A 17797-nucleotide genomic window follows, 5' to 3' on the forward strand; every position below is an offset into this window, starting at 1 on the left:
CTCTGAGCCTGAGGGATTGCCCCTGAATCACACCATAGGCCCAACTCCTCTCTCAGAACCTTCTTCCCAGGGGGCTCCTCAGTCCCTCGTGTTCATGCACTGCAGCCACCAATCCTTAAGTCCCGCTTGGCCTCAGAGCTCCAGAGCCTAGAGGTGAAGGGAAGGTTGTACGACAGGGACACCAAAGGGGACAGAGAAAACAAAACAAAACAGGACAGATCTGAGCAAGAAGGAGGGAATGACAACGCTTTATATGTCATTAGTTACAGATGATGAAAGTGAGGGTGGAGTCACAGAGAATTCTGCTAAAATTCCTCCACCCCACTGGGTTCAATACTAAGAACTATAAAGATTGCAAAGAAAAATGAAGTCTGCCAGGAACTCATACCTGAGAGCGCAAGGTTTCATTTTGCAATCCCAAGAACAATAATCGAAGTGTGGAGTTGCTCATATTGGCTTGAAATCCTTCTCAAAGACTGAAATCCTTCTCAAAAAAAAGGTAACACTATAGGAAGAGTTAAAACGTCCATTGGGTTTGATAGTGTTCCTTCTGCACCGTGGTTGACCCCTGTAGGGCATCAGACAGTTAGATGGTGCTGGTCTGGCCTCTTCAAAATATTCTCCTGACTTAGCTTCTGTGTCAGTCAGGGTGTGAGAGAGAAAAGAGAGGTTTATTTTAAGGAATTGGCTCACAGGATGGTGGGGGCTGGCAAGTCTGAAATTTCTAGGACAGGCCACACGCTGGAAACTCAGGAAGGATTTCTGTTTCAGTCCGAGGCAGAATTCCTTCTTCAGGGAAGCTCAGTCTTTGCTTTTAAGGCTGTTAGCTGCCTGAATGAGGCCCACCCATATTATCAGGGTGATCTCCTTTACTTAAAGTCTACTGGTTGCAAATGTTCATCACATCCCTCTTTCATGTCCCTTGGTTTTGTTTTTCTTCCAGAAAAATAGCATGTCAATTAAAAATAGTCGGTGGTGTACTTGCAGTGCCCACCCGTGTGGTCTGGCATTTAGCATATTTTCCAGGAGACGGTAGTAAGTACAACCCAACCACCATGACAGCCCTTCTAAGAAACCCTGGCTCCTCTGTTTGAGAGTTTGAAAGTAAAAATTGCAAACTGGCTTAATCTCAATATCTATAAAAAATGCATACTGAGATGCATAAAAAGTAATTTAAAGACCTCTTATCTAAGCTTAGCTTGCTATTTATTTGGATTTATTCATAAACCAATCAATTCTAATATCCTAGGTAGTTTATCAATTCTGAATGGATTACTGCCCCCCTCCCCCCCTTTCCTTCATCACAGGTCTTATTACAGCTGGAATGCTTAATGATTAACTTTCCCATTGTTTTCAAGTTTAAGTACCTAACGTATTAGTTTTTCTTCGCCTTATTTGGAGTAGGTAGGTTGTATGTCTTTACTTAATTTGTTTTCACACTTTTATTTAAAAAGTATTTTCCTTTCAAATATGCTAAAATGAAAGTAATTCTGAATATATTATGCATCGCTTTTAAGATTTTATCTGCAACCAAGAATTAATTTGAAAACAAATTAAGTTGCTACAATGCTAATATCTGAGAAAAGAGCATGCATATTTATTCAGTTAGGCTGAATATCTTCTTATTTTATTATTTTTAAAATAAGTTTAACAAATTTTAAAATGCATACTTTAAAATTTTCTGAAATGTCATATAATGTCTTTTCTCCTCTAAAGGGTCACAATACAGAACTCTTTTACTTCTCCATCTAACGCAACACACTTACACTTAATATAGTTCTCTGGTGTCTGATAATTTAGTGCCCCAATGATTCAATAAAGATGGTAGTTTAAGAAAAACAATGCAACAAAGAGAAATGTGGGGTTTGTTCCTATGAGCAGTGCTGTCCAATAGAATGTTCTGCAATGATGGACAAGTTCTATCTCTGAGCTGTCCGATACTATAGCCATCAGCCTTATGTGACTATTGAGCATTTAAAAAGTGGCTAGTGTGACTGAGGAGCTGATTTTTAAATTTTATTGAATCTTAATGAATTCAAGCTTAAATAGCCACAAGTGGCTAGTAGCTACTGTATTGAACTGCACAGCCCTAGAGTTATAGTTGGTTGAATTATATTCAGATAAAAGTATTCATGGATATTTGCCACTCAGTAATGTTCCTTCTGCCTTCATAAAATCAATGTTGGGACTTGCCTAATTTCCCAAAAAGAGTAAATTAGCTGTTTTCATTACCCCTTTATTTCCAATTCTACCCTGGCAGATGGTAGGAAATGAGAGTTCTGTCTATTTCCCCCGAGAACACGTTGGCATTTCCCTCCATTCCAGCAGTTGTCTGGCTGAGCCCTAGCTGCTGGCCTGATGAGTCTCAGATTGAAGAAAAATGAAGTCCATCATCTTTCTACTGATAGGAGAACAGTGAGTCAATAATAAAACTTGTATTTTTATTTACGTTAAAGAATATTTACTAGTAATTTACTAACAACTATTAGGGCATGCTTATGTGGTGATAATTATATTCCTGTCTCCACCATACTAGTTAGGGTCCTAACAGGAAAGAGAAGGCACAGCTCGTAATGAAGGGGAGTTTTAAGAAAGGACACTTATAAAAAGTGTGGGCTGTCTTAAAGGAAACCTACAAGGCCTGGTGCAGTATCCCAGGGTCTGCAACAGAGGTGAGCTCCTAGACCAGGTGGGGCAAGGGGAGGAACCACTAGAGAGTTGCTGTAGGAGGGGATATTTGATGGGAACTGTACTCTTTGTTAAAGGAACATGGCCAATGCTCACCTTACTCTCATCTCATCCTCTCTCCTCTTGGCGCATCCAATTGGCTAAATCAACTGGAAGCTAGAAAACTGGGGAACCTATAGATACAGTGCATGAGGGCAGCTTCCAGAGCTCAGACAGGTGGAAAAACATGGGTAGGAGATCTGGACAGGCAACAGAAATATCCAACTATCCCTTCCTAGCTTGAAACCAATTGGACAGGGAACAGACGCTTCTAAATCAACCTCGAGAGACCTTAGATGAATATAAAAACATCTGCTTTATTACTCATGAAAGCTGGATTGAATGACAAAGCTTAGGTGTGTGTATTAGACCCAATGTATGCATCTCCCAAGATTCCCTTAACCCCCTTGCACTCAGTGGAGAGCCCTGCCCACCACTGCTGTCACCTAAATTTAAACAGCACCAATTTTTAATACCATTAGTTATTTGACTTCCCCCAGGTTAAGAGATGACTCTAGAATGATTACTCAACATGCCTACTACTACAAGCGCTACTGCAGCTTTACCACTCAGGCCTGGAGGCTCTGGATCCTCCAGCCTACTTCTGGACTCAAAGGAAGGGTCATGCAGCAGACCATGGAGTATGGTTTCCCCAGCAGCTACCTAGGAGGAAGGGAGGCTAAGTGACACAAATCAGAAGTACAGGGATTGCCAGTTCATGTGGTGAACTTTGACAATGAAAGATAAGAGAAGCATGGGGTGAGAAACCAGCAGATAAATTCTTCTTTTTTCTTCTCCTCAGACTATTCTAAAGTGGTTTTCTTTGTGGGTTTTTTCTCTCAAACATTCTGTTTGGAGACTGAAATATTCAAAGAAATGGCTTTGTTTTCTTGTGAAACTCTGGCAACTCTGTAATGTGCCATCTCGTATTTCCTATCCCCCTTTCCCTACCTGTGGACTGTGGTAGATTAAAGATGGAGACAAATTCCTTGCTATTTTTTCTATCAAGAAGTAGAGTCTAGATTCTCCTCTGCTTGAATCTACACTGACCTTAGAGACTTGCTTGAGTAATAGAATGCAGTGGACGTGACAGTGTTGGACTTCTGAGGCTAAGCCATAAGAAGCCTTGCAATTTTGCCTTGCTCTCTTGGAATGCTTTTACTCGGGATGTTGTCTCTAGATACTGAGCCCCAATGCTGAGAGAAGGTCAAGCCACATGGAGAATCTATGTGTCAATAGCCCCACCTAAGCTCCCAGTCAAGAGCAGCATCAACTATTAGTGATCCCAGACCAGGTGCCACAAGTAAGTGAAGAAGTCATCTTGACAGTGTGTCTCTATCCCAGACACCACAGCTGATGCTACATAGATCAGAGATGAACCACTCAGCCAAGTATTTCCCAGATTCCTGACTCACAAGTTCAAGGGCAAAATAAAATGGTTATTTTAATCTGCTATGTTCTCATTGGTATCATAGGGTCCTTCCTCAATGGGTTCCAGATTTGTTAACTGACAGATCTGGAAACTCAATGATAAAGTGCAATTTTCCATCATGGGAGGAAATGATAGCCTTCTGCTCAACACCTCTTGAGTTTTTTAATTATTCAAATCAAGCATCACCCTAGTCAGTTTCCCATTGCCATACTTCTCTGAAAGCAGGCATTCTTATTCCAGTTGCCGTGGAATTACACCCCTTCCCAATAAAACTTAGCATGTAGGCTTCATCTCAGGTTCTGCTTTCCAGGGAACTTATGCTGAAACAATGTGCAACAACAATGTGTTTCTGAATCTTTCTACCAGAATAAAGCTTACCCACCCAGTGAAAGGTAGAAGTGGAAATATGTGGTATTGCCAACTAAGACAGGCCACTTTTTGCATGGTGCAGACGTGTAAGACAGAGAAAAAGCGGTGTTGTCAGAGATACTTAATTCCTTCCCTTAAACTCACCAATCCAATTATTTATTTCTCCTCCTGTTTGGAAATGTGAGCAAGGAGCAATGATGGCCCAAGTGCTATTCTATTATTTGTAGCCTCAAGGACACATGAGGTCAGGGGAATTGAATGTCCTTCTACCACGGTGACTCTAATGCTTGGCATTTATAACTTTTATAATTGACCCACAGTTCTCAGGTAGTCTGCTTTGTTTTTTTCACTATTTTTTTCTTTTTTGTATTTCAGTTTTAGAAGTTTCAATGGACATATCTTCAAGCTCACTGATTTCTTCCTTGGCTGTGTTCGGTCTATTGCTAGGCTTATGAAAGGCATTTTTCATATCTGTTAGTGTTTTTGATGTATATCATTCCCTTTTGATTCTTTCTTAGAATCTCTATCTCTTGGCTTATATTATCCATCTGTTTCTGAATGATGTCCACTTTTTCCAATAGATCCCTTAGCATGTTCATCACAGTTGTTTTAAATTCCTGGTCTGATCATTCCAAAGTCTCTGCCATATCTGAATGTGGGCCTGCCATGTCTAAGTGTAAATTTTTGTTGAAAGAAGGACATGATGTACTGAATAAAAAAAACTGAAGAAAATAGGCCTTTAATATGAATTTATATGTTTATCTGCCTAAGAGTTAAGATATGTTTACTTTTGCTCTAGCTTTAGGTGTCAGAGGCTAAAATTTTCTCCGGTGGCCTTGTTTTGCTTTTTTGTTGTTGTTTTTTTAACCCTGTTTTTGTTGGTTTTCCCTAGAGACTTATTCTTAAATGATATCTGAAATGTGCAGTTATTTCAGTTATAATCCTCTGTTATTATACAGGAGCTGTGCCGATATGTTGGTAAGATATGGGAAGGAGAGAAGCCTTCTGTAATTCTCTGAGTAGGTCTTGGTATTTAGTGAGCTCACACCCCTGGGCTGTGGCATTCACAAGTGCTTCTCAGTACTTTTTTTCTCCCCTTAGATGAGACAGGAAAGCTAGAGGTGGATGGAGTTGGGCCCTTCCCTTCCACTAAGTCAACTAGGCTCTGGTATAAACCATGTTGGTTAGGTTTCTGTAAAATAGTGTCCTTGAGAGCAAGGCCTTATCAAAAAGAACAGAGCTCTCATCTCTCTCAAAATAGTTACCTTTGCCTGCCCCCTGCCAGGAGCACTAGGGGATTTTTCTCCAATCTTTATTGTGAGAACCTGTAGGTCTACTGGTGATAAAACTCACAAAAGTGTGGAAGCCTCCTAACTAGGCCCTTTGGCTGAGCCTCCAACAGTTAATTACAGTTTAGGTTTTCTGACCTCAGCACATAGAGGTTTCTGCCCTGGTAAACTCTGATTCTCTATGTTCACTTATGTGTGTCTCCAACTTTTGGGGGAGAGGTTTGTCCTGTGACCTCAATTCTCTGGTGGATCTAAGAACTGTTGTTGGTTTTTAGTTTCCTCAGTTTTTTTCTTGTTTTGTGGATAGGTGTGATGACTTCCAAGTTCCATAATTCTGGACTGGAAACCGGAGGTTGAGGCTTTCTTTTGCTTCTCGTTTATAAACAATATTAGTTTGTTAATAGAGTTTAATAAAAGTTTTGACTCAATATTTTACTAATGAGGCTACCTAGCGTGACTCACAATATTATAAAATTCTTGTTGTGAGTTTTATAAACATATGCAGATGATGAAAAACAGAAAATGGAACTAATAAGGCATAAAAGGTTTGGTGTGTGGGCCATGAGGTCTTGTGCTCAGCCAGAGTAAGCCCTGGTCTAAGTTTAAGAGCTCCCTTAGTATAATGTGACTTTGCCACCTAAGTTCCAAAGCTATCATTTGGTTCCCACACCTCCCCCAAATTTGAAATCTTACCTTCTACCTGTCGTCACATTTAGAACCTAAGAGACAACGACAAAACATGCTGCAGCCATAGACACAGTCTTGAATATTGAACCAAGATTTCAACTATGTCCTTATTTCCTCTCCTACTCCTATGAAACATCGAGAAACTCTTCATCTCTTTCCCTCAGAACAGAGGAAAGAGACAGCCTAAAATATCTGCCTTTTCCCTTTCTCTTGGCCCTCACCTGGCCCACTTGAATCCTCTAGATCTGAAGGTCCTTCCTAAGCAGAAGGCAATCTGAGCCTTAACCAAGAAAGAGCAGGTCCATCTTCTCAGCCTTGATAAGGGAGAGGATGGCTTAATTCTCCAGTGGGCTATTAGGGTCTCTATGTAAACAGAACCAATGTATTCCATGCGTCAGAATCTACGGGACTACCTATTAGGATTGCACGTGCCTGGGCCCTTGTCCAAATTTACCAAGCCAGGGTTTAGGCATTGAGAATACACTCCCCTTATTTTCTTATGCACATCAAAATTTGAAAGCCTTGGGTTAGAGTAGCATGGGGTGGGGGAGGGGGAGAGCAGGCATGAAGAGTAGTAGTAGTCATTAAGAATTGAATACAGCTTTATACCCATTTTTGTGCCGGTTTCCTCAGGCAAGGATGACTGGCCCACAGTCGTATGGCCATTTAGCCCTTTAGAGTTTGAAGTACGATCCTTTGAGCAACCATGAAAAAAATTTTTCTTTACCAAGAAAAATTTGGTATTTCTTGGTATTTACCAAGAAATATGTGGTATTGCCAACTAAGACAGGCCACTTTTTGCATGGTGCAGACGTGTAAGACAGAGAAAAAGCGGTGTTGTCAGAGATACTTAATTCCTTCCCTTAAACTCACCAATCCAATTATTTATTTCTCCTCCTGTTTGGAAATGTGAGCAAGGAGCAATGATGGCCCAAGTGCTATTCTATTATTTGTAGCCTCAAGGACACATGAGGTCAGGGGAATTGAATGTCCTTCTACCACGGTGACTCTAATGCTTGGCATTTATAACTTTTATAATTGACCCACAGTTCTCAGGTAGTCTGCTTTGTTTTTTTCACTATTTTTTTCTTTTTTGTATTTCAGTTTTAGAAGTTTCAATGGACATATCTTCAAGCTCACTGATTTCTTCCTTGGCTGTGTTCGGTCTATTGCTAGGCTTATGAAAGGCATTTTTCATATCTGTTAGTGTTTTTGATGTATATCATTCCCTTTTGATTCTTTCTTAGAATCTCTATCTCTTGGCTTATATTATCCATCTGTTTCTGAATGATGTCCACTTTTTCCAATAGATCCCTTAGCATGTTCATCACAGTTGTTTTAAATTCCTGGTCTGATCATTCCAAAGTCTCTGCCATATCTGAATGTGGGCCTGCCATGTCTAAGTGTAAATTTTTGTTGAAAGAAGGACATGATGTACTGAATAAAAAAAACTGAAGAAAATAGGCCTTTAATATGAATTTATATGTTTATCTGCCTAAGAGTTAAGATATGTTTACTTTTGCTCTAGCTTTAGGTGTCAGAGGCTAAAATTTTCTCCGGTGGCCTTGTTTTGCTTTTTTGTTGTTGTTTTTTTAACCCTGTTTTTGTTGGTTTTCCCTAGAGACTTATTCTTAAATGATATCTGAAATGTGCAGTTATTTCAGTTATAATCCTCTGTTATTATACAGGAGCTGTGCCGATATGTTGGTAAGATATGGGAAGGAGAGAAGCCTTCTGTAATTCTCTGAGTAGGTCTTGGTATTTAGTGAGCTCACACCCCTGGGCTGTGGCATTCACAAGTGCTTCTCAGTACTTTTTTTCTCCCCTTAGATGAGACAGGAAAGCTAGAGGTGGATGGAGTTGGGCCCTTCCCTTCCACTAAGTCAACTAGGCTCTGGTATAAACCATGTTGGTTAGGTTTCTGTAAAATAGTGTCCTTGAGAGCAAGGCCTTATCAAAAAGAACAGAGCTCTCATCTCTCTCAAAATAGTTACCTTTGCCTGCCCCCTGCCAGGAGCACTAGGGGATTTTTCTCCAATCTTTATTGTGAGAACCTGTAGGTCTACTGGTGATAAAACTCACAAAAGTGTGGAAGCCTCCTAACTAGGCCCTTTGGCTGAGCCTCCAACAGTTAATTACAGTTTAGGTTTTCTGACCTCAGCACATAGAGGTTTCTGCCCTGGTAAACTCTGATTCTCTATGTTCACTTATGTGTGTCTCCAACTTTTGGGGGAGAGGTTTGTCCTGTGACCTCAATTCTCTGGTGGATCTAAGAACTGTTGTTGGTTTTTAGTTTCCTCAGTTTTTTTCTTGTTTTGTGGATAGGTGTGATGACTTCCAAGTTCCATAATTCTGGACTGGAAACCGGAGGTTGAGGCTTTCTTTTGCTTCTCGTTTATAAACAATATTAGTTTGTTAATAGAGTTTAATAAAAGTTTTGACTCAATATTTTACTAATGAGGCTACCTAGCGTGACTCACAATATTATAAAATTCTTGTTGTGAGTTTTATAAACATATGCAGATGATGAAAAACAGAAAATGGAACTAATAAGGCATAAAAGGTTTGGTGTGTGGGCCATGAGGTCTTGTGCTCAGCCAGAGTAAGCCCTGGTCTAAGTTTAAGAGCTCCCTTAGTATAATGTGACTTTGCCACCTAAGTTCCAAAGCTATCATTTGGTTCCCACACCTCCCCCAAATTTGAAATCTTACCTTCTACCTGTCGTCACATTTAGAACCTAAGAGACAACGACAAAACATGCTGCAGCCATAGACACAGTCTTGAATATTGAACCAAGATTTCAACTATGTCCTTATTTCCTCTCCTACTCCTATGAAACATCGAGAAACTCTTCATCTCTTTCCCTCAGAACAGAGGAAAGAGACAGCCTAAAATATCTGCCTTTTCCCTTTCTCTTGGCCCTCACCTGGCCCACTTGAATCCTCTAGATCTGAAGGTCCTTCCTAAGCAGAAGGCAATCTGAGCCTTAACCAAGAAAGAGCAGGTCCATCTTCTCAGCCTTGATAAGGGAGAGGATGGCTTAATTCTCCAGTGGGCTATTAGGGTCTCTATGTAAACAGAACCAATGTATTCCATGCGTCAGAATCTACGGGACTACCTATTAGGATTGCACGTGCCTGGGCCCTTGTCCAAATTTACCAAGCCAGGGTTTAGGCATTGAGAATACACTCCCCTTATTTTCTTATGCACATCAAAATTTGAAAGCCTTGGGTTAGAGTAGCATGGGGTGGGGGAGGGGGAGAGCAGGCATGAAGAGTAGTAGTAGTCATTAAGAATTGAATACAGCTTTATACCCATTTTTGTGCCGGTTTCCTCAGGCAAGGATGACTGGCCCACAGTCGTATGGCCATTTAGCCCTTTAGAGTTTGAAGTACGATCCTTTGAGCAACCATGAAAAAAATTTTTCTTTACCAACTGTATACATAAGGTAATTTTATATATTTCGAAGTATTGCAAATGAGACTTGAATGCAAGACAAAAGACTAATATGTATATTTATCTGTTTTCAATAGTAGTAGAAGTAGTGATAGGAAATAATAATTAAAGAATGTTTAACCATGCTTTAGACATTGCGATAAATGGTTTTCATTGATTCAATTAATTCTTACAGAAATTATGTGAGATAAGTAAAATGATTATTTCTATTTCACATATAATAAAGCCAAGGCCTAAAGAAATTAGGTAGCTTCTGCAAATCGTATAACTTATACGTGGCAAAGGTAGAACACTGCCCAGGACCGCCTGCCCCAGCTCATAACCACTATTTCACTGCAGTAAAATCAATCAGATAATAACATATTAAAAAATATGATAGTCCTTGGTGATATTGGTCAATTCTGACCCTTGCTTTTGCTGTTTGGCTCCTTTACATGATAAATCTTGGATACTTAATTTTGAGTGTGTAATGGCTGAATGTACCTACGTTTAATTAAAGAGAAGTACATTTAATTGTGCTGGCAAATTTTAAATGCTTGGCTATCCCTGAGCTGGCAAAATCTTCTAAGTTCTTAAGTTAACCCTTGTTCCTCCAGACATTTTGCTTACCAAATGAAAGTTTATTTGGATGGTGAGAGCCTACCCAGTTTTTGAATATTAGGGTTTATTTCCTCAGGAACCACGCACCAGGCCCATTCTCTGATGTTACCAAGGGAGCTTTGGGGCTTTTACGGGAAATGCCTTTCCCGGGTACGTGGGATTTAGTGACATAGCAGTTCTCAGATTATCTGATGAAGATCCTTCCTGTTCAGTCAAGAGTGGGTAGCAGTTTTAATCAGAGGGTTTAGGACAAGGACATTTGAATATCAGCCTCTGAGAATTTAAAGCTCTTTTCAAAACCAGAACCAATATTTTCTACACAAAATGCGAAATCTTTAAGGCCTCATTTGCAAATAAAAGACCGCAAATTTCAAGCCTTTGCTTAGCGTCATGTCTCGGGGCGCAATAATGGCACACCCTGCTAATGACAACCTGGCCGTCAACATCACTGTCAAGTTAGGAGACCTATTCCGGGAGAAAGAGGACGGTCCAGAGGCAATCTAGCTTTCATTTTAGTGCTCCCTGGAGGGTTTCCATTCCCCTTTCAGTCTCACGCCTCACCTTTTCCCTGCTCAAGGTCAGCTCTGTCTGGACAGTTCCTGGCTTCAACTTCCTGTGACTAATGCGCCCCCACTGTAGGCGTGTGACCATGACCTCACTCGGAGCCCTTCCACCTGAGCTGGGAGAGTCCCTTCTTTTCAGTCTAATCTGTGACCTTTCTCTGGGTTAGAAGGTCTCTCCTGCAGCAGCCAGGTCGGCCTTGTTATGGTGATTGCACTGCGGAAAGCTGCTTCCCCTTGTTAGAAGTGACATCACTGTACATTAAAGACATCATATCTCCTTTCATATTAAAATGCCTGTCAGCTCTTCTGCTCAGAGGTTGTAAATCTGCCAGAGGAGCCTGAGCTTGGGGAGTTTTCATTATGAAAATATGAAGATAAGCATTCTGTTGGACTGTCAAAAGGAAAGAGGTAGGCTTCTGGTAATGACATTACTTTAAAAAATAAATATACATTTTCTTAACTGGGGATGATATAAGCAAATGTTGAAACGATAGCTCCTTCCTCTTTTTTTTTTTTTTAAAGTTTTTAAAATTCAGGCTTAAAAAGTGGGCTGGCATAGCTCAGATAGGAAATTCAGCTGGAGGAAGGTTTATTAATGCATGCATTTCACACTTGCTCTTGTAGTAAATCATTAGACATTTTCAATAGTTTTAGCCCGTCCTTTTTAGTAGTTCAGTCTGAGAAGTGGCAGAAGAATACTTAACCCACAATCCACCTTTAATTCATAAATGAAGCGGCCTTTGTGTTTTGTGTTGGATTTAAGCTTTCTCTTAACATTTTTAAAGATTATCACCGAATCCTCACTTGTTAGTAGAATTTGTTTGACTGCCTGTTTCATTCATACATGTGGTGAGTTTAAAGGGTCTTATTTATGTAGTTCACCCTTGGCCCTATGCAACAGGAAGGCTCGTCAATAAGGCTGCTCAGCACCTTTGAGCAAGTGGGCACGTCTCCTATTTGTCTGCGAAGACCATCACACCTACAGATACCTGCACTACCTCCCCAGGCCTAGCACAGATGCCAGCATTTCATAAGAAGAGACTTACCCTGTGAGCTGTTCAGAATTCTACCACATTAAAATGTATATGGGCAGCATCACGTATTGGATCTGCTGTTATCACCGTATCTGAAATGTGCTTATAGGTCTTTATCATGATGACATTAAGCTGAAAGATTGGGGAAGAGGCTCAGAGCACATGAATTATCTTGGGGAACATTGAGAAGGCAGAAGTGCAGAGCCCAGAGCCCAGGCTCCACCAGCTGGGGCCACCCTGGTGAGAATTCCAGTGTTGTCAGAAGATGGCCTGTGAGACTAGGAAGAAGGAGCTCCTTGACAAGGAAACTTTGGAAGGACATCAAAAACAACCGTCTCCTTCAAATGGCTCATCCCTATTGGCCAGTGTTCATTATCCACAGGGGAGGGTGACGGCACCATCCCAGAACTAACTTTCCTTTACCAGGAGTTTTATCCCTTCCTCACACCCTTTCTCTATAGACACTTTGCTTCTCATGTGTCTCCCGGTGGCTTTTCTTGTTCTGTGCCACCATATCTGACTGGCCATGGCCCTCTTGGGCTAAGGGATGGGTGAGCTATGGTGGTATACCTAATGATTGCCACATCGTGTTGCTCCAGCAAATAAATCCCTGTGGGATGAACAAATTCAGCTTCAGTATTAGCATTGATCTCACAAATGGCCAAAGGAGAAAAATGAGCCCTGCCCCAGTTTTTGTTAGCAACTCTCCCCAGGCAAAAAGTATCACTCTCTCTGACACGGCACTCTGTGCAGGTTTGTGTGAAATCCATGGCCTCACACTTTGCCAAGTATCACCAAGAAGTTAGGTGAGTACTCTTAGGCCAATGGAAAGTTGCCAGGGGTTTAAGAATGAAAAAACTTCAAAGATGGACAAGGGCCATGCACAGCACTTAGCCAAGGTTTCCTCCGCTCAACTAGTAGAAACTAATCAAATATTATGTTTTAAAAACACATATATATACCCCAAGAATACAAAAGTCATATTCCTTTCCATTTTAAAAACAAGCAATTTCTCTACAACTAGAGTTCCTCCAGAATCTCTATCTCTCTTGATTTTGAATTTTTATAAGTATACTATTGATTTTTTCTCATAATAAATTATTTGGGTGGGGGGAGTTGGGATCCGTAAGACTCCAGTTTTCCTTCATGTATAATTAGGGCATAACTTATGGGCTGACCTGGTTGGTGTGTTGTCTGGTGAGGAAAGTGAAAAGTAAGCTTCAGTGAAGGTTCTGAGATCTTTGCTGTCCCTGAGTAGGAATGGATGCAAAAATCAGATTTGAACAGCAAAGTCATTTTCAGGCACTTAATAAACATTGATGAAGGTGTTTATTAATTAGTTGTGTGACTGGGTTTGGGGAAAAAGGCTCAAGAAGTGCTGAGATTCTGATTTAGAGTCCACATCAAGGAACTTCGTTTTCTTTCCTATTTTACTTGACATTTATTCAAGCTGTGGTACTCAGGGGCTCTTATTCTGGGACCAACTGAGGATTCATCCAACTGGTCATTTATCATTTATTCATCCATTGATATTTAGGAGTACCTTTTCTTTGCCAGGCACAGACAAATACATACAACATTATTAAAAAGGGAACAAGTTGTCATTTGGACATAATATTAGGATGGACCTTCGTCTAGCAAATGCCTGTGCCAATTATTCAGTACTTCACCTCCTCCCCCTTCCTCCCTGCAGTGTGATTAGTCAATCCAGAAATGGTAACATCCATCCTGGCTCTTGACTCAGTTGGAGGCTGTGTTTGTCCTTCCCATGTTTTGTGTTCCCTGCAACCTGTTTGTCTCAATTCTTCAGCATAAATCAGAAGGCCTTGCTTCTCTTTCTAATAAAGGCAGCTAGGAGTCTTCTCATTTGAATTCGTAGAGAAGACCCTCAAGTTAAGAGGGTAGTATTCTTTTTTTGTAGTTAGAATCTATGAAGATGACTGTCAGTTCCCCCAATTCCTTTTAAGATGGAGATGAAAAGAGGACAGTGTTCTGTTTTTTAGATAGCTGATCACACTCTTTGTGGTGACCTTCTAGAAGTGTGTCCAGACATTGGTGCAGGCTTTGATACAACAGAGACAACTCTAGCCTTTGCTCCTGGGAGTTTTAGGAAGCAATAGATGTGTTTCTTACTGCAATGACTTCAATGACTGCAGAGGTGTCTATCTCTCCTGACAGAAAAATAGCCAACTACTTGAGAAAAACAAAATTGAGGTAAAAGGGCTTATGCTAACATATTGGTGATTTTCAGCTACGTTATGTTTACTAACTGAGAATTGGGAAAAACAGCTTCTAATGCCAAAAGTTACAGAAGAGTAGCATTTGGTCTTAAATTTTTGCATTCTCCCTGGATGAAGGCCTAAGATTCTGAGGTTGTTCTTGAACTTGACCTTGCTGGTGTATAATATGCTGCATTTTAACTGCACTACAGTGCTTGCAAAAGAAACCTTTATACCCAAAAAAGCATATGGATTTGATAACCCACCCTAGAAAATCAAGGACATCTGTTTTCCTTTTTTTTTTTTTTTTTTTGCTGTAAACATTTTTTGGAAATGTTTAAAGCACTGGTTCAATTCATTAATATTTTGGAATGAATTTAGTTATTCTATGTTATAATAGAAATGGAGTGTGAGTTTTTTGTAGTTTAAAAAAATCAGAATTTTCACATTATCAGATAAAACCACATTAGAAACATTTTGAAAATGGAATTTCTTTTAAGTAAATGTGGCAGCAGGTATTCTAGCAGAGGAAGCCCTTGGAAGATGCAGAAATACATTTTTTAAGAGTCAAAAGATCCACATGTCATTTGCTGGTATCTAAAGTATCCCTAAATTTTTATATACTGTAGTGTCTTTACTTGAACTGGCCACACAGTTTTAATTAGTTTCACTGAGGTAGAATTAGCTCCAGTGCAAGGCGAACGGCAGCCTGTGTTCCACAGATTTCCAGCATGAACTATAATTCATAAGGGCCAACGCAACTCTTTTCTTTGCAGCTGGGTAACCATTTATGTTTGAGGTGAAGAAGTTAATATGGAAATTTTGTGAGCTAGGAAAGAAGATGAATGCTATCACTTTAATTTATGACCTTTCATATAAGGCCAAATGTAAAGGCAACTTCAATTGTTTTATATCTCAGGGCCGGCACACAGCAGATGTATGAAATCTGGAGCGTTGGACATAAACTTTTATTACCAAATTATAAATAATTTCTCCCACTTATAATGTTCACCTTTCAAGTTCATCTTGATTAAAATACAAGGGCAGTGTCACACCGATTTCACTGAGTTTTACAGCTGAGAGGGGTTTCCTGGAGTTCACAGCGGTGCATAAAGCATCCCGGCGTTGGAAAGGCTCTGCTCGGAGGAGCTCAGGCCCGCGGAGCCCCTCGCTTCTGAAACTCAAGCGGTTCCAAAGTGATGGCCAGTGAAGTCTGAGCATCTATATAAACATCTCAGACATGATATCTGAAACCAAGTGCCCGTGATGTAGAGTATGTCCCATCTTGTGTTAAAAATAAAAGGCACGCTGACTTCCCTGAGAAATTTGTGCATCAGTCAATAAGCGTATATTATTTCTCAGGTGATGTTACAGCACAATGTTAAATAATAGAGACATCAGCACTGGGTTCACAGAGTACACACAGGGGAGGAAACACACACACACACACACACACACACACACACATTGAGTTATTTAATCGGGGCATTCACAAGTGGCCCAAAGGAGAAGCATAGTGTACCATGATCCTGAACAAGAGGAGGGCTATCTAGTCTGAGGGATTACTAAACGTTTTCTTTAAGGAATCTATGTTTGAGCTACGACCTAATGTGCTATTAGGAGTTGGCCTGGTTGAAGAGAAGGGGATTGGGCTCCAACTGATGAGACCGGTTTTAAGGCTCTCGCAGGAACCTAGAAGGTAATAAGGTTTGAATTGGGTCAGAAGAATGGAAGTGACTATTTTACTGCCCTTGAGTACAAGAGACAAGGCATTGGCCCTGTTTGGAGTAGAGAGTTGGAATTGAGACCCTGCATAAGAGTGGGATGACTGAAAAGCTACACTGTAAAAAAGTGGTGGAGGGGATATTCAACAACTGTAGGGTATCTTTCACAGCCTGTGATAAAAAGGTAGATAATAGTGGTCCAAAACTAATATGTGACAGGACAGATGTTTTTAATGTCCAATCTGAAGGTCCAGGAAAAATCCAAGTGCGTGCCAGGACTTCACACCAGTAATGCGTTGCTGGAACAAGACCAACCAGCATCTTAGAATTATAACACTGATTTAGGTATTAAAAGCTGCTTTGGAGACTATTGGCCAAGCCAATTCCACATTTATACATATCATCAGCATCATCAACATAATACAATCACCCACATGTCCACAAGGTTGTTGAGCGTTTTAAAAAATAAGCTAGACATATGTTTTCTAATGAACATAAAACACTAAAGAACATAGTTTTTAAAGGAATAGGGCTCTAGAAGTTCAGAACAACTGATGAAATGGCAAGAGTTCACCTTAGTATTTTTAGACTACTACTTGCCGATTTTAAGAATACATAATATGTTCAAAAGAATGAGAAGACAAGTCACAGACTGGGAGAAAATACTTGCAAAAGGCATATCTGAGAAAGGACTATTATCCAAAATATGCAACGAACTCTTAAAACTCAACAATAAAAAAAATCTTAAAAAAATGGGTAAAAGATCAGAAGATACTTCACCAAAGAAGATATATACTAGTAAATAAGCATATGAAAAAATACTCTACAATATATGTCATTAGAGAAATGCAAATTAGAACTGCAGTGGGATTCCACTACACACCTATTAGAATAGCCAAAATCCAAACACTGGAAACACCAAATGCTGGTGAGGTTGTGAAGCAACAGGAACTCTCATGCATTGCTGGTGGGAATGCAAAATGGTCCAGCTCCTTTGGAAGACAGTTTGGCAGTTTCTGACAAAACTAAACATTCTCTCATTATATAATTCAGCAATTGCACTCCCTGGTATTTATTCAAACAGTTGAAAACTCAACTCATTTACCGCGAATTGAAAACTTATGTCCACACAGAAACCTGCATACAGATGTTTATAACAGGTTATTCATAATTGCCAAAACTTGGAAGTAGCTGAGATGTGCTTTAGTAAATAAATGGATAAGCAAACTGTGCTACATCTAGACAATGCACTATTATCCAGCATTAAAAAGAAATGAGTTATAAAGCTATAAAAGTCATGAAGGAAACGTAAATGCATATTACTAAGTAAAAGAAACCAATCTGAAAAGGCTACATACTGTATGATCCCAACTTTATGATATTCTGGAAAAGGCAAAACCATGGAGACAGTAAAAAGATCAGCGGTTGCCAGGGATTTGTTCGAAGAAAGGAATGAACAGGCAGAGCACAGAGGATTTTTAGGGCAGTGAAAATACAAAATACTGTATGTACAGAGACATATAGTATCTGTATGATACGATAATAATGGGTACATGTCATTATTCGATGGGTTTTGAGAAACACCACCAAGAGTGAACCCCAATGTGAACTATGGAGTTTGAGTGAGAATGATGTCAATGTAGGTTCATCACTTTTTAAAAATTAAACTAAACTATATAAGCTAAACTAAATCTTGC

This window comes from Miniopterus natalensis, chromosome 4 (genome assembly GCF_054644295.1).
Source record: "Miniopterus natalensis isolate mMinNat1 chromosome 4, mMinNat1.hap1, whole genome shotgun sequence".
Lineage (NCBI taxonomy): Eukaryota > Metazoa > Chordata > Mammalia > Chiroptera > Miniopteridae > Miniopterus > Miniopterus natalensis.